We start from the raw sequence: 23,588 nt of genomic DNA on the forward strand, positions 1-23,588 counted from the left end.
TCTGTATAATAGGCTCTAGGTTCATCCACCTCATTAACACTGGCTCAAATGTGCTCCTTTTCATAGCTGAATAATATTTCATTGTATATATGTATCACAGCTGTTTTATCCATTCATCTGTCAGTGGACATCTAGGTTGCTTCCATGTCCTAGCTATTTTAAATATTGCTTCATTGAAATTTGAGGTACATGTGTCTTTTTCAATTGTGGTTTTCTCAGGGTATATGCCCAGTAGTGGGATTGTTGGGTCATATGGTAGTTTTATCCCTAGTTTTTTAAGGACTCTCTATACTGTCTTCCATAGTGGCTGTATCAGTTTACATTCCAACCTGCAGTGCCAGTTGCATCTGGACTTTTAAATGAAAATGCTCTTTTAATCTGATCTCACTCTGAACTCCTGTTTTCTCCAAGCACTTCAAGTTCTTCTCAGAAAAGACTAGGGAGTTACCAACAATAATGAGGAAAGTTCAGGGTCTCACTGTTTCAAAAAGATTTTGGAATTTAATGTCCTGAGCCATTGATTTGAGAGAGTCTTCTAAGCTAGATCAGTTTCTAAAAGAATGCTTCACTTAGATCAGTGTGAATTTATTTTGCTGTGTTGCCATGGATCCCTGGAGAGACCTAAGTTGGAGTATGGTTTATTAACCACCTCACTTTTTCTTAAATGATAAAAAGGCCAGCCTTCATGCCACCTATTTGAGCAAGCATCACAGCATAATCTGTTACTTGTACTTACTACTCAAACCTGAGTCGTACTGCCAGGAATTGCTGTACTGAATTGCAGAGATCATACTGACCAAGAATGTACTAGTCATTATAAGTATGTTGCAACCTAAACATGAATAATTAAGAAATCAGGATAGTATAATAGTTTAAAAAGCACCTTTATTTTAATTATAATTGAATCTATGTACAGTGCTCTGTGAAAATGAGAAATGTTTTTAAAAATGGAAACATAAGTACCAGCTTGAGTAGGCATTCTTTTATGTTCTAAAGCCATATTGGCCAGTGGTCTTCTGTGGTGGTGCCGCTACTTCTTTTTCCAATATTATCATTTGATGCAACCTTCAGTCTACCTTCTGTGATTAGTACAAGGATGGATCAAATGTCTGCTGTGGCTATATTTTCAAAAGCTCAGAGCATACCATGACCACAGAGACAGAAATAAGTAAAATGCTTCTCTGTATCCTTACTGCCTGACTCATGAAATTCCTTTTTTCCTTTTTCTACTGCCTATTGTGAGTCTACAACATTTCTGTCCTTTATTGTGCCTGTTAGGTAGTTAGAACAGGAAAAAAACCAAAACAAACAAACAAAAAACAAGGAGTCCAAAATAGCGGTGGCTAAAAGACAAAGAAAGGGATAAGCCCGTGAAAATGGGACAAAAGAAAATCCATGTACCCATAGTGAGAGCTTCAGGTGAAACAAATACATCCCCTTCTTGGCTAGCCAAATTTGCATGGGGTAGGTTTAAGGGGTGAAGGAGACAAACGTATAAAAAGAGGAAGCCAAGATGTATGGAGGCTTCTCCTTTAGGGTTGGCCCACCCTCATGCCTCGAGGGTGTACTATCCTTTGCTTGCTGAATGAAGCTGAGCTGTAACACTGGTCTGCCACTTCAAAGTTTTGCTGTGGTGAGACAGAACTGAGGAAGTTACACGCTTCACTAACATATCTGGTACTATTTCTTGGATTTAGCCGTCTGAAACAATCTCGGCTCAGCCCCTGTGAGGCAGAAGCCAAGCACAGCTGAAGCCCAACTTGCAAAAGCTCACATGGTAGAAGCTAGACGGGAAAGAAATTCAGTGCAGTGAAAGTGACAAGAAGCCTAGTGTGCTAGAAACTGGGACAACAAAAACAAACTCGGCAGAAAGTGCACATGGCTCAGTCTCAGATTCCAGAAGACCTCTGGTTAAGTTAGGAGGTCTTTGCCCCTATGGCTGGAGGGACATATGGCTAACAAAATCTTAATCCTTTAAAATCTCTTGTTTCTTGTCTCGAATCTCCTGGGAACAGGCGAGCGGCAGTGGGTGCAATTGAGGGACTCTGGCAGGGGCTACTCCCCAGTGTCTCCTGAAGGCTCTTCTATCTGCTGTGCTTTAGTAGCTATTGCCCAAATGGGTGAGGGTTCTTCTGTCCTTAATCTTCTTTGTGTCATCAAGCCAGTGAAAATTGTTGGCACTGGTCAGGTATTTAGCAGTTTTTCTGGCAAGTTATGAAACGGGTTCCTTGGCATGTTTTTCCCACTGCATTTTCCTCCCATCCTTCAGCTCCTCTCTCCATCTGGGCCACTGCTTACAAAGTATTGGGCAGGTCATCATCTTTCCTAAAGGGGAAAAGTTGTGTTTAAAACTGTTTGCCTAAGATTGGGACTCAAACTCACGTTGCAGGGACTCTGTGCTATGCTTAGTCACTCAGTCATTCCCGGCAGGGACTTGAACCCGGCCAAACCCATGGTGCCTGGTTTCTGGACCTAATGAAGCTCAGGTTCATGATATCTTATTAAAAAGGAATTCAGTGAGAGACACAGAGATAAGTAAGAGGTAGATTTGTTAGGATTCATAGAGAAGCACACTCCACAGGCAGTGGGCCATCTCAAAGAGTGAATGTGACAGCCATGAAATGTAGTGTGATTAGTTTTTTTATGGGCTGGGTAATTTCATATGATAATGAGTGGGAAGATCATTCCAAAAATTGGGGAACCACCCACTACTTGGTCTTTTGATAGCACCTTGGAACTCTCAAGACACCTCTGGATGTGTCATTTAGCTTGCAGACTGATGATCAAGGTTTAGTTGAATTTGAATTGTCTGTTATCTTGGACCCATTTGATTTTAATCAGTTTATGTTATGCCCTTGGGCTATGTCATTCTTTCAAAAGTTGTGCCCTTCCCCCTTCCATCCTATTTTATGCTCTTTTCATGAGCACTAGTCCCACAATGTTGGCTCTACAGTCTTCTGGAGAGACAACCAGAAAATAGCTGGCCCTTGGGAGGGAAAGACTGTATAATATCCAATCCCTTTAGAGATACAGGCCTTCATCTTCCATGTTTCTACAACATGTGCAACAACAGCATCTCTCAGTGAACCCGCTAGGGCAGGTGACAGGCACACAATGCCTGATAGAAGTCCATCTGCTGGCATCCCTTCAAAGGCAACTGGGCTTCCAGGGATAATGTTGGCCACTTTAGGAGTTAACCCTGCAGGCTGTTTGGGCCCAAACCCTTATACCACTCTTCTCCTAAAGTTACAAACATACCCCTGGGTCAAATCTCTACTCCACTTTTATGGAACATCTGGTCTGTTGCCTCTTATCAATTTGTCCTTAGGCAACTTACTAACCCCTTCAACCAGGACCCTGTGCCCTTGTAAGCAACATCTCTCCACCCCACTTATTATTAAAATACTCTTAATGCCCTTAACAGGACCAGATAACCCACTCCTTTGTCATTACTTCTGTTACTACCTAAAGTGGGTCTATGACAATGAAATGTTTACCATTGGAAACACCATAAACTACTCTTATGGAGGACTAGGGGGAAAAAAAAAATCAGTGACTTACATTACCTCAGAGCAATAAGAGGATAAGGCTTATGGCTGTTTTGCCAGGTTCACAGTCTCAGGGCACAGGCTTTGATTCCTTTACATCATGGCATCTATTCCCATCTGCAATGGACAAACCCGCAATGAGTTAAGATTATAACCTCTTAATCCTACCCAGCACTGGTCATGCTGGAGAACTTGGGGATGCCCAACTCCAGTCTAGGGGTCCCAGGAGGTCAACCTGCCTTAACTTGCATAGGGATCTGGTCCTCAGAAGGTTACCACACCCCAACCTTCTCAGAGATCCGCCAGTTCAGGGGTCACAGGAGGTCAACATGCCTCAACCTGCCCAGGGATTTGATCTCCAGGAGGATGTCACACCTCAGCCTGTCTGGGGATCTTCACCCTGATCCAGGGAGGCCTGGCTCTCAGGTTGAAACAGTACTGGGTAGGATAAGCCTCAGAAAGACTTAGCACCCATGGAAATAGAAGGAAGCCTATTAGTTGTGGGACTGTGCCCGGTCTCAGCAATTACTCAGGACTCCAGTGAGAACCCCATTGCCTTTTTGGAAAGAGGCCTCCAAAAGTTTACCAATCTGGACTTATACTCTTACTAGGCACAGGTGATTTTAGAGGACAAATTTATTCCCCAATGTGCGTTGGAAATCAGGATACAGTTACGATAGCTACAGCAGCAGGACCCCTGCTGCCTCTTTTGATGAGATGGTCTAGACAGCCAGCATACCTTTTATAACAGAAAACAGGAGAGGGAGGTCAAGGCCCAGGAAAGAGAGATAAGGAAAGAGACAAGGCATGCCCAGATAGGGCTTCCCTGGCTGCCTTCCAGGGAAGCCCTATGGCAAACCCTAAGTCCTTGAAGGACAAGGCAGGAAGCAAGTGCCTAATCTGTAGACAGGCAGGACATTGGTCCAAAGAGTGTCCAAACTGTGACAGGTCTCCTAAAATGGCTTGCTTCAAATGCCATCAATTGGGACATTGGGTGACATTCTGCCCTGGGGACACAAGAGCCTCAGGGTTAAGCATGAAACCTTCCCTCATGATGGTTCAAAAGGACTGAAGCGGTTCACTCCAGCCAGCCCACCTCTCACAGATAACCATCACAGAACTGGAGCCAAGGTCTCATCAGGATGTGGCAGGTAGGTCCAAAAATTTCTTGGTTGACAGAGGGGCTACCTATTCTGTCCTGACCTCCAACTCTGGACCTCCTACTCTGGAGCCTTCTCCTCCCGCACTTGTATCATTTTGGGTGCTACAGGAAAAACAACTGCAAAAAGACTCACCTGAACACTTCTTTATTGCTGGGATGGACAGTTTCCCACCAATTGCAGGTGGTCCCTGAGTGTCCTACTCCCTTATTGGGAAGAGATCTTTCCCTGCATTTGAAATATTGCAGCTATTGCAGTCCTGATAGAAGATGCTTTAAAACTCTCTTTTGGGAGTAAAATAGCTATTTTTACCAGCTACCAAGAGAAGCAGCTCCTCAATGGGCAAGGCCATTTATGGATGTCTGATCAAAGAATCCTCAGATATCAAGTAGTGCTGATGGAAAATTCAGGCCTGACTGTATCCTCTTGCAAGGTTCTTAACACAGCCACTCCCCTGCCTACCCCCAAGGGCTCTCTCCCCTTTCACTCTTGCCTAGAAACTTTGAACAACACCCAGAAAGGGATGGTCAGAAGACCCTTTGACGAATCCTGAGAAAATCTCATACACTGATGGAAGCAATTTTGTCTTGGATGGGAAAAGAAGAGCTGGGTATGCAGTAGTCTCCAAATTTGAGACCATAGAGCCTAAACCTTTGCCACCAGGTACTTCAGCCCAATTAGCTGAGTCATTGCCCTGGTTTGAAGCTTTGGAGTTGGGAAAAGGAAAAAGTAGACATTTACACCGACTCCAAATATGCCTTTCTGGTGCTACATGCACATGCTGCTATTTGGAAAGAAAGAGATCACTTGACCACCCAAGGGCTCACAATCAAATATGGTGATTAAATCCTTAGGCTCTTGGAAGCAACACATCTGCCCACTAAGGTTTCAGTCTCCGATTGTAAATGACACCAAAAAGGGAGCATGGAGGTTGCACAAGGGAAACAAGCAGCTGCTCAGACTGCTAAGAGAGGAAAATTACAGAACAATGACCTAATAGGGGTTGCACCTTAGATCAACAGACTAATTTGCCAGAAACTCCTTCATATACTGAAATTCAGTTCAGTTGCTCAGTCGTGTCCAACTCTTTGCAACCCCATGGACTGCAGCACACCAGGGCTCCCTGACCATAATCAACATCCAGAGTTTACTCAGACTCATGTCCATTGAGTCAGTGATGCCATCCAAACATCTCATCCTGTCATCACCTTCTCCTCCCTCCTGCAATCTTTCTTTTCAAATTAGGGTCTTTTCAAATGACTCAGTTCTTCACATCAGGTGGCCAAATATTGGAGTTTCAGCTTCAACATCAGTCCTTGCAATGAATATTCAGGACTGATTTCCTTTAGGATGGACTGGTTGGATCTCCTTGCAGTTCAAGGGATTCTGAAGAGCCTTCTCCAACACCCCAGTTCAAAAGCATCAGTTCTTCAGTGCTCAGCTTTCTTTATAGTCCAACTCCCACATCTGTACATGACTACTGGAAAAACCATAGCTTTGAATAGACAGAGCTTTGGTGGCAAAGTAATGTCTCTGCTTTTTAATATGCTGTCCATGTTGGTCATAGCTTTTCTTCCAAGGAGCAAACGTCTTTTAATTTCATGAGTGCATTCACCTTCTGCAGTGATTTTGGAACTCAAGAAAATAAATTCTTTCATTGTTTCCATTGCTTGTCCATTTATTTGCAATGAAGTGATGGGACCAGATGCCATGATCTTAGTTTTCTGAATCTTGAGTTTTAACCAACTTTTTCACTCTCCTTTTTCAGTTTCATCAAGATGTTCTTTAGTTCTTCACTTTCTGCCATAAGGGTGGTGTCATGGGCATATCTGAGGCTGTTGATATTTCTCCCTGAAATCTTGATTCCAGCTTGTGCTTCATCTAGCCCAACGATTATCATGATGTACTCTGCATATAATTTAAATAAGCAGGCTGACAATATACAGCCTTGACGTATTCCTTTCTCAATTTTTAACCAGTCTGTTGTTCGATTTCCAGTTCTAACTGTTGCTTCCTGACCTGCATACATATTACTCAAGAGACAGGACAGGTGGTCTGGTATTCTCATCTCTTTCAGAATTTTCCATAGTTTGTTGTGATCCACACAGTCAAAGGCTTTGGCATACTCAATAAAGCAGAAGTAGATGCTTTTCTGGATTCTCTTCCTTTTTTGATGATCTAGTGGATGTCAGCAATTTGATTTCTGGTTCCTCTGCATTTTCAAAATCCATCTTGAACATCTGAAAGTTCGCGGTTCGTGTACTATTGAGGCCTAGCTTGGAGAATTTTGAGCATTACTTTACTAGCATGTGAGATGAGTGTGATTGTGTGGTAGTTTGAGCATTCTTTGGCATTGCGTTTCTTTGGGATTGGAATGAAAACTGACCTTTCCAGTCCTGTGGCCACTGCTGAGTTTTCCAAATTTGCTGGCATATTGAGTGCAGCACTTTCACAGCATCATCTTTCAGGATTTGGAATAGCTCAACTGGAATTCCATCACCTCCACTAGCTTTGTTCACAGTGATGCTTCCTAAGGACCATTTGACTTCACATTCCAGGATGTCTGGCTCTAGGTGAGTGATCACACCATCATGGTTATCTGGGTCATGAAGACCTTTTATGTATAGTTCTTCTGTGTATTCTTGCCACCTCTCCTTAATATCTTCTGCTTCTCTTAGGTCCATGCCATTTCTGTCTTTTATTGTGCCCATCTTTGCATGAAATGCCCTTGATATCTCTAATTTTCTTGAGAAGATCTCTCTTCTTTCCCATTCTATTGTTTTCCTCTGTTTCTTTGCATTGATCACTGAGAAATGCTTTCTTATCCTTCCTTGCTATTCTTTAGAACTCTACATTCAAATGGCTATATCTTTCCTTTTCTTCTTTCCTTTCACTTCATTTCACAGCTATTTGTAAGGCCTCTGCAGAGAACCATTTTGCCTTTTTGCATTTCTTTTTCTTGACGTGGTCTTAATCCCTGCCTCCATCCACTGTTCTTCAGGCACTCTGTCTATCAGATCTAATCCCTTAAATCTATTTTTTACTCCCACTGTATAATCATAAGGGATTTGATTTAGGTCATACCTGAATGGGCTAGTGTTTTTCCCACTAGATGAGACTCTTAAACCTAAGAGTGAGGGCTTTTAAGAAGATCATATGAGGTGTTTTCAAAAGAAGGGACTCCTATTTCTGCCTAGGAACCTCCAATGGAAGTTGGTTAATTCCTTACATGCCATCACTCATTTAGTGGAGAAAGCCCTCCAAAGATTACTAGAAAGTTCCATCAGAGTAACAGACCTCCAAAGGACTATAAGGCAATAGTCTCCTTTTGTCCCACATGCCAGTTAAACAGCCTCCAAGGAGCTCTATGATCCCAGCTGGCCCAGCCCATCCAATGGCATGTGTCCTACCCAGGAGAGGACTGGAAGATAAACTTCACCCAGATGCCAATTTCTTAAGGGTATAAATACCTACTAACCATGATAGATATATTCATATGATGGAGTGAAGTCTTTCCCACCTGGACTGAGAAAGTTGAGCAGGGGCAAAAACAAACAAACAAACAAACAAACAAAAAAACAAAACAAAAAACAAAAACTGCTCAGTGAAATCCTTTCAAGATTTGGTCTGCCCAGGTCATTACAAAGTGACAATCGGATATCATTTACTTCTAAAGTCACTTAAGGGGTCTCTAAAACTTTGAGTATTACTTATCTCCATTGTGCCTGGAGGCCTCAGTCTTGAGGAAAAGTAGAAAGAGCCAACCAATTTTTAAAATCAGTGATTATATATATATGTGTGTGTGTGTGTGTGTGTGTGTGTGTGTGTGTATATCCCAAGAGACCTCCCTGGGTTGGAAGGAGGCTGTACAAATAGCTCTCCCCTGCATCTGTATTGCCCCTAAGGAACAGGTTCCTGTTAGTCTTTATGAGATGCTATATGGGAGACCATTTTTTTTTTTATGTCAATGACTTCTTCATAGATCCAGAGGTGCAGACACTCTGGTCTTATGCCATGGACATTGGTCACTCCCAGCAAGATATACGCTTGTGGGGTGTCAACCAGGACCCAAAAGATTCTAAAGAGCCACCACTATATGCTCCAAGGACTCAAGTCCTAATTAAAGTCTGGAAAGATGGGTCTCCAAAGGCTCAACTCCAGCCCACATGGAAGGGCCCCTACCCTGTAATATTTTCTACCCCACAGCAGTCAAAGGACCAGGACACGACTCCTGGATTCACAACTCATGAGTCAAGCCATGGAAAAAAAACAGAAGAGGACACTCACTATACCTGTCAACAAACCACAACATGCAATGCCAGTTCAACAAGGTTATATAAAACTACACCCAACCATGGAAAATATCACTCACCCTTAGATGGACACCAGTATAAGGACTCTGAGGCTTGAGACTAGCAAGATGGGGAGGCCCAATGCCCGTGACCATCCCAGCTCAGCAGGAAGTAGCCAGAGAGACATCGACAACACTATTCCAAATGAATTGGGCCTCCCATCTCTTGAGCAGGGAATGTTAGGTAGTTAGAATGGGAAAAAGGAGTTCAAAAATAGCAGTGGCTAAAAGACAAAGGGAAAAGCCTATGAAAATGGAACACAAGAAAATCCATGGACCAGAGTGAGAACTTCAGGGGAAGCAAACACATCCCCTTCTTGGCTAGTCAAATTTGCATGGGGCAGGCTTAGGGGGTGGAGGATACAAACATAGAAGGAGAAAGCCAAGATAGATTGATGCCTCTCTTTTGGGGTCACCCACCCTCACACCTCTAGAGTGTACTATCCTTTGCTTGCTGAATAAAACTGAGCTGTAGGCGCTTCCCTTGTGGCTTAGCTGGTAAAGATTCTGCCCACAGTGTGGGAGACCTGGGTTTGATCCATGGGTTGGGAAGATCCCCTTGAGAAGGGAAAGGCTACCTACTCCAGTATTCTGGCCTGGAGAATTTCATGGAATATACAGTCCATGGGGTCGCAAAGAGTTGGACATGACTGAGAGACTTTCACACACACACACACACACACACACACACACACACACACACACACACACAACCGAGCTGTAACACTGAACCACAGCTTCAAATTTTTGCTATGGCAAGACAGAACCAAGAAAATGACACATTCCCCCGACATGCCTATTTTTGCATGAAATGTTCCCTTGGTATTTCTAATTTTCTTGAAGAAATCTCTAGTCTTTGCCAGTCTACTCTTTTCCTGTATTTTTTGCATTGATCTCTGAGGAAGGCTTTCTTATCTCTCCTTGCTATTCTTTGGAACGCTGCATTCAAATGGGTTTACCTTTCCTTTTCTCCTTTGCCTTTAGCCTCTCTTGTTTCCTCAGCTATTTGTAAGGCCTCCTCCTACAACCACTTTGACTTCTTGTATTTCTTTTTCTTGGGGATGGTCTTGATCCCTGCCTCCTGTACAATGTCACAAACCTCCATCCATAGTTCTTCAGGTGCTCTGTCTATCAGATCTAATCCCTTGAATCTATTTGTCATTTCCCCTGTATAAAAATAAGGGATTTGATTTAGGTCATGACTGAATGATCTAGTGGTTTTTCCTGCTGTTCATGATCTGAGCCACAGTCAGCTCCTGGTCTTGTTTTTGGTGACTCTATAGTGGTTCTCCATCTTTGGCTACACATAATATAATCAATCATGTCCAGTTCTAACTGTTGCTTCCTGACCTGCATACATATTACTCAAGAGGCAGGTCAGGTGGTGTGATATTCCCATCTCTTTCAGAATTTTCCACAGTTTATTGTGATCCACACAGTCAAAGGCTTTGGCATACTCAATAAAGCAGAAGTAGATGCTTTTCTGGAAAAATTGAGAAAGGAGTGCATCAAGGCTGCATATTGTTGCCCTGCTTATTTAACTTATATGCAGAGTACCTCATGCAAAATACTGGACTAGATGGAGAACAGGCTGGAATCAAGATTGCTGGGAGAAATACCAATAACCTCAGATACACAGATGACACTGCCCTTATTGCAGAAAGTGAAGAACTAAAATGCCTCTTAATGAAGTGAAAGAGAAGAGTGAAAAAGTTGGCTTAAAACTCACCATTCAGAAAAATAAGATCATGGCATCTGGTCCCATCCCTTCATGGCAACAGTTCAGTTCAGTTCAGTCGCTCAGTCATGTCTGACTCTTTGGGACCCCATGAATCACAGAATGCCAGACCTCGCTGTCCATCACCAACTCCCAGAGTTCACTCAGACTCATGTCCATCGAGTCAGTGATGCCATCCAGCCATCTCATCCTCTATTGTCCTCTTCTCCTCCTGCCCCCCAATCCCTCCCAGCATCAGAGTCTTTTCCAATAAGTCAACTCTTCGCATGAGGTGGCCAAAGTACTGGACTTTCATCTTTAGCATCATTCCTTCCAAAGAAATCCCAAGGCTGATCTCCTTCAGAATGGACTGGTTGGATCTCCTTGCAGTCCAAGGGACTCTCAAGATATATATAGATGGGGAATCAGTGGAAACAGTGACAGAATATTTTCTTAGGTTTCAAAGTCACTGCAGATGGTGACTGCAGCCATGGAATGAAAAGACCCTTGCTCCTTGGAAGAGGAAGAAAAGCTATGACCAAGGTAGACAGTGTATTAATAAGCACAGTCATTACTTTCTCAACAAAGGTCCATCTAGTCAAAGATATGGTTTTTGCAGTAGTCATGTATGTATGTGAGAGTTGGACCATAAAAAAGCTGAGTGCCAGAGAATTGATGCTTTTGAATTGTGGTGTTGGAGAAGACTCTTGAGAGTCCCTTGGAGTGCAAGGAGATCCAGCCAGTCAACCCTAAAGGAAATCAGTCCTGAATATTCATTGGAAGGACAGATGCTGAAACTGAAACTCCAATAATTTGGCCACCTGATGCGAAGTACTGACTCATTGGAAAAGGCCCTGATGCTAGGAAAGATTGAAGGCAGTAGAAGAAGGGGACGATAGAGGATGAAATGATTGGATGGCATCACTGACTCAATGGACATGAGTTTGAGCAAGCTCTGGGAGTTGATGATGGACTGGGAAGCTTGGCATACTGCCGTCCTTTGGATCACAAAGAGTCCATCTCGACTGAGGGATTGAACTGATTGCATGTCTCCTCCCTCATCTACTTTCTTCCTTTGATTTTGCATCTCAAATAATTATTTTTTCTTTCTTTCATTTGGTAAGCCAACTTTGAATTTTTGCATCGATGATAATGCTATCAAATTCTTATTTCTTCTGGTATTCAGGCTTCACAATCCTGATAAATAAGACTGTATCCATAGATTTGGATCTTCCCTTCCCATTTCATCTGGGAAGAGTGATCAGACATTAAATAGACATTCTGAATAAATGCCAGATACCTGGTCTGTCATAAAATAATACTCTGTAAAATGCAATCGTCCCTATTGCTAATCTTTTGTCTCTTCTTCCACTAGTGTATATCAAGTTTTGACTACTTTTTATTCTTGTTTTAAAATGAAACTATATTACCTATGAATTTATTATATAGCAGGCACTAAGTGTAACAACAATGAGTAGAAGTCTGTGTTCAAAAAAAATTCTAATTTTTTATGGAAACAGACGTGCAAAATTACAGGTTGTATTAATATCAAATATTAATAATAAATACAAGAAATTTTATTAATATTAAAATAAAGACTGCCCTAGTTGTACAAATGTGGGACATGAGATCCATCAAAAGTGTAGAAAGTGGAAGAAGTAACAGATTTGGAAATATTCCTACTGGGGTCTCTTTGACTTTAATTTTTAATGATGAGAAAGTTCTCTTTGCATGGACTTTATCGGGAAGGTCATTCTAGACAGTGGTACCATTGTGGGCAGTACAGGTTAGTGGAACCACAAAGAGCTTATTTGGGCTGAACATATTTTAGGGGGAGCTAAGTGGTGAGATGAGTCAAAGTAGCACTAAATCTATTTCACTGCTGATGTCTTTTCAAGCAGAAATCTTTTCTTTAAAGGTTCCTGAAGAGAAAAACCTCAAATAAACAACTTAACCTTACATCTAAAGCAACTAGAGAAACAGGAACAAACAAAACCTAAACTTGTAAGAAAGAAATATTAGTAGAAGGAAAGAAATCATAAAGATAAGAGCAGAAATAAATGAAATAGAAACAAACAGAACAAATAGAAATAAACAAACAAAAATCAGTGCCTATAAAAGCTGGTCATTTAAGATGATAAACAAAATTGATAAATCTTTAGCTAGACTCATCAGGAAAAAGCAAAAAGGCTCAAATCAATAAAATTAGAAATGAAAAAGGAAAAGTTACAACTACCACCAAGAAATAAAAAAGATGATAAGAGACTACTAGAAGCAACTATATGCCAATAATACCTGCCAAGCATGCTAAAGTCGCTTTAGTTGTGCCCTATTCTGTGCGACCCTATGGACTGTAGCCTGCCAGGTTCCTCTGACCATGGGATTCTCCAGGCAAGAATACTGGAGTGAGTTGCCATACCCTCCTCCAGGGGATCTTTCACACCTAGGGACTGAACTCATGTCTTACATCTCATGCTTTGGCAGGCAGGTTCCTTACCACTAGTGTCACCTGGAAAGTCCATATGCCAATGAAATGGATGACAGAGAAGAAATGAATGAATTCTTAGAAGACAAACCTTCCTAAGACTGAACCAGGGAGAAATATAAAGTATGAACAGATCAACTACAAGTACTGAAATTGAAACTGTGATAAAACTGTGATTAAAAAACCTCCAACAAACAAATGTCCTGTATCCGATGGTTTCACAGATGAATTCTGTCAAACATTCATAGAAGAGTTAGCACTTATCCTTTGAAAACTCTTTCAAAACATTGCAGAAGAAGGAATATTCCCAAACTCATTCTATGAAGTTACCATCATCCTGATACCAAAAGCAAAGGTATCACAATAAATATATAAATAAATAAGTTAAAGGAAAATTACATGCCAATATCAATGATGAACAGAGATACACAATTCTTCATCACAATGCTAGCAAACTAAATCCAAAAACAGATTAAAAGGATCATACACAATAATCAAATGAAATTTATCCCTCGGATGCAAAAATCCTTCAGTATACACAAATCAATCAATGTGATACACTGCATTAACAAACTGAAAAATAAAACCTTTATAATCATCTCAATAGATGCAGAGAAACCTTTTGACAAATTTCAACACCTATTTGTTATATGAAACATAATTTGAAAAAAATATTTGAACACCAATGTTCATTACAGCATTATTTACGATAACCAAGACATAGAAGCAACCCTAATATCCATTGACAAGGGAATGGATTAAGAAGGTGTGAAGGGAGTGAGGAGGACGTCCAAGGTAGCAGAGGAATAAGATGCGAGATGGGCTCCTTCCCCACAAATATATAAAAGATTCATCTGCATATGGAACAACTCCTACAAAACTCCTTCTGAGCACTGACAGAAGATCCCAGACTTCCAAAATAGCAGTCCGATCTCCCTAAAATTGGGTAAGGCAAAAGATAAAGGTAAAAAATGATAAAGGATTTGAGGATGAAGACATGCACCTCACAGAGCGAGTTATGAAGGAGAAAAATTTTCTGCATGTTCAGAAACTCCCTCACAGGTGGGAGGAAATTTCAGAACCTCAGAGGGGCCTATGGCAGTGGGTGCTCAGATGGCAAAACGGAGAGACTCCACTACAGAGTTTGTTGCCAAAAAGGACTTCCCAGCCTAAAAGTGGCTCACAGGGCTGTGCCCACAGCAGAAAGTGGAAGCAGAGTGCTGAGGCTCAGTCCTGGGTGTCAGGTCCCAGGGAAAGGACTGCGGTTGGCTGCTGCAAGAATACTCTGAAGGGGCTTGTCCAATACAGCTGGGTGTCTCGGAGAAGCAAGGACACTCTAAATCCACGGTTGGCCACCAAAATCAGCAAAACCGGTATGAGCACTAGCAGCAGGACTAGACATGACTGCAGTTTATGATCCCAGAGGGTGAAACATAAGCCCCTAGCCACTACCAAAGTAGCTACAACCAGGCTGTGAGCAGGCAAGGGTTACTGCCCACACATTGGTAGGAGCCTGAGCAACTTGGCTGTACTTAGGGTTCCATGAACTGGGGCCAGTTCCTTTGGGAGGGCACATGACCTGCCTCAGACTGTAACAACATCTAGTAGGTCTCTGCCACTGCAGGCACTCCTCATAATCCCAGTTGTGGCTGTCATACCCCTCCCTTTCCCCACCTCAAGTTAGCAAGTGAGCCCAAATAAGCTTTGGCCCTGGCCACCTCTTGCATAGGTGGTGAAGAAACAATAGAAAGTGGCCCACAAGCAGAGCTGTACCCACAACCAAAGAGGAACACCATGGGCTGAATGACAGAAGAGGAAGAGAATTAGCTCCTGTAGCAATGGGTTAAATCCTTAAAATTAGCCTGAAACTGGTCTTTAGGGGCAAATGTGGACTTTGGGAGCAATAGAGTTTTGCCAAGAAAATGCACTGGTCATAACAAACACCCTCTTCCAACAACACAAGAGAAGACTCTAAACATGGACATCACCAGATGGTCAACACCAAAATCAGATTCATTATATTCTTTGCAGCCAAAGATGGAGAAGCTCTATACAGTCAGCAAAAACAAGACAAGGAGCTGACTGTGGTTCAGACCATGAATTCCTTATGACCAAATTCAGGTTGAAATTGAAGAAAGTAGGGAAAACCACTAGACCATTCAGGTATGACCTAAATCAAATCCCTTATGATTATACAGTGGAAGTGAGAAATAGATCTAAGGGACTAGATCTGATAGACAGAGTGCCTGATGAACTATGGACAGAGGTTCGTGACATTGTACAGGAGACAGGGATCAAGACCATTCCCATAGAAAAGAAATGCAAAAAAGCAAAATGGCTGTCTGCAGAGGCCTTACAAATAGCTGTGAAAAGAAGAGAAGCAAAAAGGAAAGATATAAACATCTGAATGCAGAGTTCCAAAGAATAGCAAGAAGAGATAAGAAAGGTTTCTTCAGCGATCAATGCAAAGAAATAGAGGAAAACAACAGAATGGGAAAGACTAGGGATCTCTTCAAGAAAATCAGAGATACCAAAGGAACATTTCATGCAAAGATGAGCTCAATAAAGGACAGAAATGGTATGGACCTAACAGAAGCAGAAGATATTAAGAAGAGATGGCAAGAATACACAGAAGAACTGTGCAAAAAAGATCTTCAGGACCCAGATAATCACGATGGTGTGATCACTGACCTAGAGCCAGACATCCTGGAATGTGAAGTCAAGTGGGCCTTAGAAAGCATCACTACGAACAAAGCTAGTGGATGTGATGGAATTCCAGTTGAGCTATTCCAAATCCTGAAAGATGATGCTGTGAAAGTGCCGCACTCAATATGCCAGCAAATTTGGAAAACTCAGCAGTGGCCACAGGACTGGAAAGGTCAGTTTTCATTCCAATCCCAAAGAAAGGCAATGCCAAAGAATGCTCAAACTACCTCACAATTGCACTCATCTCACATGCTAGTAAAGTAATGCTCAAAATTCTCCAAGCCAGGCTTCAGCAATATGTGAACCGTGAACTTCCTAATGTTCAAGCCGGTTTTATAAAAGGCAGAAGAACCAGAGATCAAATTGCCAACATACACTGGATCATAGAAAAAGCAAGAGAGTTAGAGAAAAACATATATTTCTGCTTTATTGACTATGCCAAAGCCTTTGACTGTGTGGATCAAAATAAACTGTGGAAAATTCTGAAAGAGATGGGAATACCAGACCACCTGATCTGCCTCTTGAGAAATCTGTATGCAGGTCAGGAAGCAACAGTTAGAACTGGACATGGAACAACAGACTGGTTCCAAATAGGAAAATGAGTTTGTCAAGGCTGTATATTGTCACCCTGTTTATTTAACTTATATGCAGAGTATGTCATGAGAAACGCTGGACTGGAAGAAACACAAGCTGGAATCAAGATTGCCAGGAGAAATATCAATTACCTCAGATATGCAGATGACACCACCCTTATGGCAGAAAGTGAATAGGAACTCAAAAGCCTCTTGATGAAAGTGAAGGTGGAGAGTGAAAAAGTTGGCTTAAAGCTCAACATTCAGAAAACGAAGATCATGGCATCCGGTCCCACCACTTCATGGGAAATAGATGGGGAAACAGTGGAAACTGTGTCAGACTTTATTTTTTGGGGCTCCAACATCACTACGGATGGTGACTGCGGCCATGAAATTAAAAGACGCTTACTCCTTGGAAGGAAAGTTATGACCAACCTAGCTAGCATATTCAAAAGCAGAGACATTACTTTGCCAACAAAGGTTCGTCTAGTCAAGGCTATTGTTTTTCCTGTGGTCATGTATGGATGTGAGAGTTGGACTGTGAAGAAGGTTGAGCGCCGAAGAATTGATGCTTTTGAACTGTGGTGTTGGAGAAGACTCTTGAGAGTCCCTTGGACTGCAAGGAGATCCACCCAGTCCATTCTGAAGGAGATCAGCCCTGGGATTTCTTTGGAAGGAATGATGCTAAAGCTGAAACTCCAGTACTTTGGCCACCTCATGCAAAGAGTTGACTCATTGGAAAAGACTGTGATACTGGGAGGGATTGGGGGCAGGAGGAGAAGAGGACGACAGAGGATGAGATGGCTGGATGGCATCACTGACTCGATGGATGGGAGTCTGAGTGAACTCTGGGAGTTGGTGATGGACAGGGAGGCCTGGCGTGCTGCGATACATGGGGTCGCAAAGAGTCAGACACGACTGAGTCACTTATCTGATCTGATCTGATCTGATAAGCTGGAGTAAGTTCAGATCTGAAACTAAGCTCATCTAATACTGCCCACAACAGGTCCAGAGACCTTTCTAGAAATATTGGAGGATATTCTGAATAGGGAGATTGACTGAAATACACTATGTGTAGTGGAAAAACAGATGAATCGCAAGAGCCGTCCTCTTACTACTACTCAATATATGGTTTTCTCACTTTTTTCTTTTTAATATTGTTCTAATATTGTTTTCTGTATTATTCATTTTTAATCTTTTATAACCTATTTTTTTTTTGCAAGAACATCTTATTTTCATATAAATTCACTTTATTTCATTCCCTTGGTTTTACAATGACCTTTATGTATATTGCATTTTTCCATGGTATTGATTTTGTATTCTTGCTAGTCTAATTTTTTGTATTCATTTTCAGTTATAAGTTCCTTTATTTACGTCATTAGTCTCTTCATTTTTGACTCTAGTTTTTATCATTTTTGTTGTTGTTGTTGTTCTCTTTTTTCCTCTTATTTTCTCTTAGTAAGAGTGTGAGTTTCTTTGTGTATACTGGGCTGGTAAGTGTTGCATTCACCACAAGCCTTAGAGTTTTGTCTTCTGTACTGTGTAGACTGTGAATTCTTGGTGCAACAGTAATTGGTTGGGCCTGAACCGCGGAGATGGCAGAACCAAGTCCAGGACATTAGGCCACCAAAGAATTCCTGACCCCATGGCACGTTTATCAGTGAGAGCTCTCTCAAAGGCCTCCATCTCAACACTAAGATCAAACCTCACCTGAAGGCCAGCAAGCTCCACTGCCAGATGCACCATGCCAGTACTTTAGCAAAACAGGAATACAACCCTGCACATTAGTGGACAGGCTGCCCAAAGTCATACCAAACCCCAAAACACTACTGGACATGGCACTGCACTTCTGATAGACAAGACCCAGTTCCATCCACCAGAACACAGACACAAGTCCTACCAACCAGAAAAACTTCAAAAGGCACTGGTCCAACCCGACCCACAGGAGGAAGACTCCATAATTAAGAGAACTCTGAACTCCTAGCATACAGAAAGGAAACCCCAAACATACCAAACTAAACAAAATGAAAAGACAGACAAATATGCAGAAGAGAAAAGAACATTATAAAATCCACAAGACCAAGCACATGAAGAGGAAAAGGCTGTTTACCTAAAAAAATAAAAATACATATTAATGATGATAAAGATCATTCAAAATCTTGAAAATAAAATGGAGGCACAGATATATAGACTGGAGGCATGAAGCAAGAAGGAACAAGAAATGTTCTGCAAGGACCTAGATGAAATAAACAATAGGTAATCAGCAATGAACAACAACAAAAAAACTGACATTAAAACTACGCTAGAGTGAACCAATAGAATTATTAAGGCAGAAAAATGGATAAGTTAGCTGGAAGATAGGATGATGGAAATAACTGAAGCAGAACAGAATAAACAAGAGAATAAAAAGAAATGAGAACAGTCTCAGAGACCTAGGGGACAATAATAAATGCACCAACAATCAAATTATGGGGTAGCAGAAGAAGGAAAAAAAGAATATGAGAAAATATGTGAGGAGATTATAGTTGAAAAATTCCTGAACATGGGAAAGGAAATAGTCACCCAGGTCTAGGAAGCCCAGAGAGTCCCATACAGGGTAAAGTCAAGGAGAAACATGCCAAGACACCTATTAATGAAACTAAGAAAACTTCAACACAAAGGAAAATAAATAAATAAATAAATAAAAGCAGCAATGGAAAAGCAACAAGAACTTACAAGGGGATCCCCATAAAGCTAATGGCTGATCTTTCAGTGGAATCTCTGCAGGCCAGAAGGGAGTGGAAGGATATAGTTAAAGTGATGAAAGAGGGAAAACCTACAATGATTACTTTACAGTGAGTTCCACCAAGGAACTTATTGAGATTCAAAGGAGAAACCAAAAACTGGACAGACAAACCAAATTTAAGACAAGTCCACACCACCAAGCTAGCTTTACAACAAATGACAAGGGAAATTCTCTAGACATGATACACAAGCGATAGAAAAGGCCTAAATACCCCCCAAAATGAAATAAATAATAATACAATCATACACATCAATAATTACCCTAAATGTACATGGATTAAATACTCCAACCAAAAGTCACAGATTGGCAGAATGGATACAAAACAAGACCCCTGTATATACTGTCTATAAGAGACCAACCTCAGACCTAGACATGCATACAGACTGAAAGTGAGGGACCTTAAAAAGATATTCATACAGATTGAAATTGAAAGCAAAAGTAGCAATACTTATATCAGATAAAACATACTTTAAAATAAAAACCGTTACAAGAGACAAGAAAGGACACTATGTAATGATCAAGGGATCAATCCAAGAAGATAAGACAATTATAAATATACATATCCCCAACATACTGGCACCTCAATACATAAGGCAAATGCTGTGGCTGTGTGCTGTGCTGTGCTGTGCATACCAAGTCGCTTCAGTCATGTCTGACTCTTTGTGACCCTATGGACTGTAGCCCACCAGGCACCTCTGTCCATGGGATTCTCTGGCCAGTATACTGGAGTGGGTTGCCATGACCTCCTCCAGGGGATCTTCCTGACCCTGGGTTTGAACCCATGTCTCTTTTGTCTTCTGCATTGGTAGGCAAGTTCTTTACCACTAGCACCACCCAGAAAGCCCCAGAGCAAATGCTAACAACCATTAGATGGGAAATCAACAGTAACACAACAATAGTGATACACTTTAATCACCCATTCACACTAGTGGACAGATCATCCAGACAGAAATTCATTGCACTTGTTGGACCTAATTGATATCTACAGGATGTTTCATCCACAAAGAGTAGATTTCATTTTTTTTTCTCAAGTGCACATGCAACATTCTCTAGCACATCTTATGTCACATCTTGTATCACAAATCAATCCTTGGCAATTTTTTGAAAAATAGATATCCTTTCAAGCATTTTTTTTTTATCACAATGCTATGAGATTAGAAATCAACTACAAGGAAAAAACTATAAAACACACACACACATGGAGGCTAAACAACACACTTCTGAATAAACGAGAGGTCATTGAAGTGATCAAAGTGGAAATCAAAAATACCTTAGAAACAAATGACAAACAAAGCATGACAGCTCAAAACTTACAGAATACACCAAAAGCAGTGCTAAGAGGGAAGTTTATAGCAATATAACCGTACCTCTCAAAACAAAAAAAACTTCAAATAAGCAATCTAACCTTACAAGTAAAGCAACTAGAAAAAGAATAAGGTTACCAAAGTAACCTTAAAGTTAGTAAAAGAAAAGAAATCCTAAATATCAGAGCAGAAATAAATGAAAAAGAAATTAAGGAGACTGTAGCAAAGATCAATTAAACTAAAAGATTATTTTTGCAGAAAATAAAATTGAAAAACCATTAGCCAGACTCATCAAAATAAGAATAATAATAAAATAAATATAATTAGAAAAGAAAAATAAGATATAATAGACAACACAGAAATAAAAATAATCATGAAAGTACTACAAGCAACTATATGCCAATAAAATGAACAAACTCAAATAAATGGGCAAATTCTTAGGGAAAAAAAAAATAACCTTCCAAAACTGAACCAAGAAAAGATAGAAAATAAAAGCAGATGTATTGCAAGCATAGAAATCAGAATTCTAATAAAAGATTTTCCAAAAACAAAAGTCCACGGCCAGATGGTTTAGCAGGTGAATTCTACCAAAGGTTTAGAGAAGAGCTAAAACCTATCCTGCTCAAAATCCTTCAGAAAATTAAAGAGGGAGGAAAACTCCCAAACTTGTTCTACAAGGCCACTATCACTCTTATACCAAAACCAAACAAAACTGCAACAATAAAGAAAATATCACTGGTGAAAGTAAATGCAAAAATCCTCAACAAAATTATAGCAGAATCCAAAAACACATTATAAGGATCATACATCATGATTAAGTGGGCTGTATTCCATGTATGCAAGGATTCTTCAATATATGCAAATCAATCAATGTAATACACCGTATTAACAATTTGAAAGATAAAATCCATGTGATCATCTCAACAGATACAGAGAAAGCTTTCCACAGAATTCAACACCCATTTATGACAAAAATTCTCCAGAAAGTAGGCATAAAAGGAACATTTGTGTGCGTGCCTACTTGCTTCAGTCATGACCAACTCTTTTGTAACCTCGTGGACTGCAGCCTGCCAGGCTCCTCTCTCCACGGCATTCTCCAGACAAGAATACTGGAATTGGATTGTCGTGCCCTCTTCCAGGGGATCTTTGACTCAGGGATCAAACCTATATCTCTTACATGTCTGCATTTGCAGGTGGGTTCTTCACAACTAGTGCCACCTGGGAATTCAATCCTGAATATTCATTGGAAGGGCTGATACTGAAGCTGAAGCCACAATACTTTGGCCACCTGATGCGAAGAGCTGACTCATTAGAAAAGACCTTGATGCTGGGAAACATTGAAGGCAGGAGGAAAAGGGTACAATAGAGGACAAGATGGTTGGATGGCATCACCAACTCAATAAAGATTTGTCTGAGCTGGCTCCAGGAGATGGTGTAGGACAGAGAGGCCTGGCGTGCTTCAGTCCACGGGGTTGCAAACAATGGAACATGAGTAATCCACTGAACAACAGCCTGGGAAAAGGCCATATACAACAAACCCACAGCAAATATTATTCTCAACATGAAAAACTGAAGTGTTTGCTCTAAGATCAGCAACAGGACAAGGGTGCCCACTCTCACCACTGTTATTCAACATAGTTTTGGAAGTCCTAGCCACAGCAATCAGAGAACAAAAAAAGAAAAAATAAAAAGAAAGTAAAGGAATCCAGATTAGAAAAGAAGAAATAAAACCCTCACTGTTTGAAGATTGCAGATGACATGATACTATACATAGAACATAGAACACCTTAAAGATGCCACCTGAAAGTTATTAGAGCTAATAAATGAATATAGTAAAGTTGCACAATACAAAATTAGTACATAGAAATCCCTTGCATTCCTGTATACTAACAATAAAAACTGGCTTCCCAGGTGACACTAATGTTAAAGAACCTGCCGGCCAATGCAGGAGACCTAAGAGATGCAAGTTTAATCCCAGGGGTTGGGAAGATCCCCTGGATGAGGGCGCAGGAACCCATTCCAGTACTCTTGCCTGCAGAATCCCATAGACAGAAGAGCCTGGCGGGTTTCAATCTGGTTGATCACAGACAGCTGGACACAACTGAAGCTACTTAGAACACATGCAACAATGAAAATCAGAAAGAGAAAGAACAATATCATCCACCATTGCAACCAAAAAATACCTGGGAATAAACCTACCTAAAAAAACCAAAAGACCTGTATGTAGAAACCATAAGACATTGATGGAAAATAAATAAATCAATAAAAATCAAAGACAACACAAACAGATGGAGAGAAACACCATCTTCTTGGATTGGAAGAATCTATATTGTGAAATGACTGTATTACCCAAAGCAATCTACAGATTCAATGCAATGCCTTTCAAACCACCAATGGTATTTTTCACATAACTAGAGCAAAAAAAAAAAAAAAAATCACAATTTTTATGGAAACAGGAAAGAACTCAAATAGCCAAAGCAATCTTGATAAAGAAAAATGGAGCTGGAGGAATCAACCTTACTGACTTCAGATAAATACTGTAAAGCTCCTATCACCAAGATAGTATGATACTGGCACACACACACACACACAAAAGGAATATAGACCAATGGAACAAGATAGAAAGTGCAGGGATAAACCCATGCTACTATGGACAACTTACCTTTGACAAAATATTGAAGAATATACAATGGAGATAAGACAAACTCTTCCTTAAGTGATGCTGGGAAAAATAGACAGCTACATGTAAAAGAATGAAACTAGAACACCTCCTAATACCATACACAAAAATAAACTCAAAATGGATTAAAGATTAAATATAAGGCTAGATACTGTAAAACTCCTAGAATATAGGCAGCACACTCCTTTATGTAAATCACAGAAAGATCCTCCATGACCCACTTCCTAGAATAATGGAAATGAAAACAAACAAAAACACAAAAAGCAAATAAACAAGTGGG

At 40.8% G+C, this 23,588-nt stretch overlaps 1 protein-coding gene and 1 long non-coding RNA gene across 2 annotated transcripts in view; one reads left to right on the top strand and one right to left on the bottom strand.

Moving 5' to 3' along the window:
* CA10 (carbonic anhydrase 10) overlaps window positions 1–23,588 on the top strand; it is an 841,230-nt gene that overhangs the window by 292,729 nt on the left and 524,913 nt on the right. The gene's annotated exons all lie outside the window — the stretch shown is intronic.
* Window positions 899–21,781, bottom strand: LOC129649779 (uncharacterized). The gene is made up of 3 exons (XR_008713250.1): window positions 21,650–21,781; window positions 3,567–3,665; window positions 899–2,325 (listed from the first exon to the last, which is right to left on the bottom strand). It is a non-coding gene; the product is annotated as an uncharacterized LOC129649779 (long non-coding RNA).

Source organism: Bubalus kerabau, chromosome 4 (assembly GCF_029407905.1).
Source record: "Bubalus kerabau isolate K-KA32 ecotype Philippines breed swamp buffalo chromosome 4, PCC_UOA_SB_1v2, whole genome shotgun sequence".
NCBI classification, from domain to species: domain Eukaryota; kingdom Metazoa; phylum Chordata; class Mammalia; order Artiodactyla; family Bovidae; genus Bubalus; species Bubalus kerabau.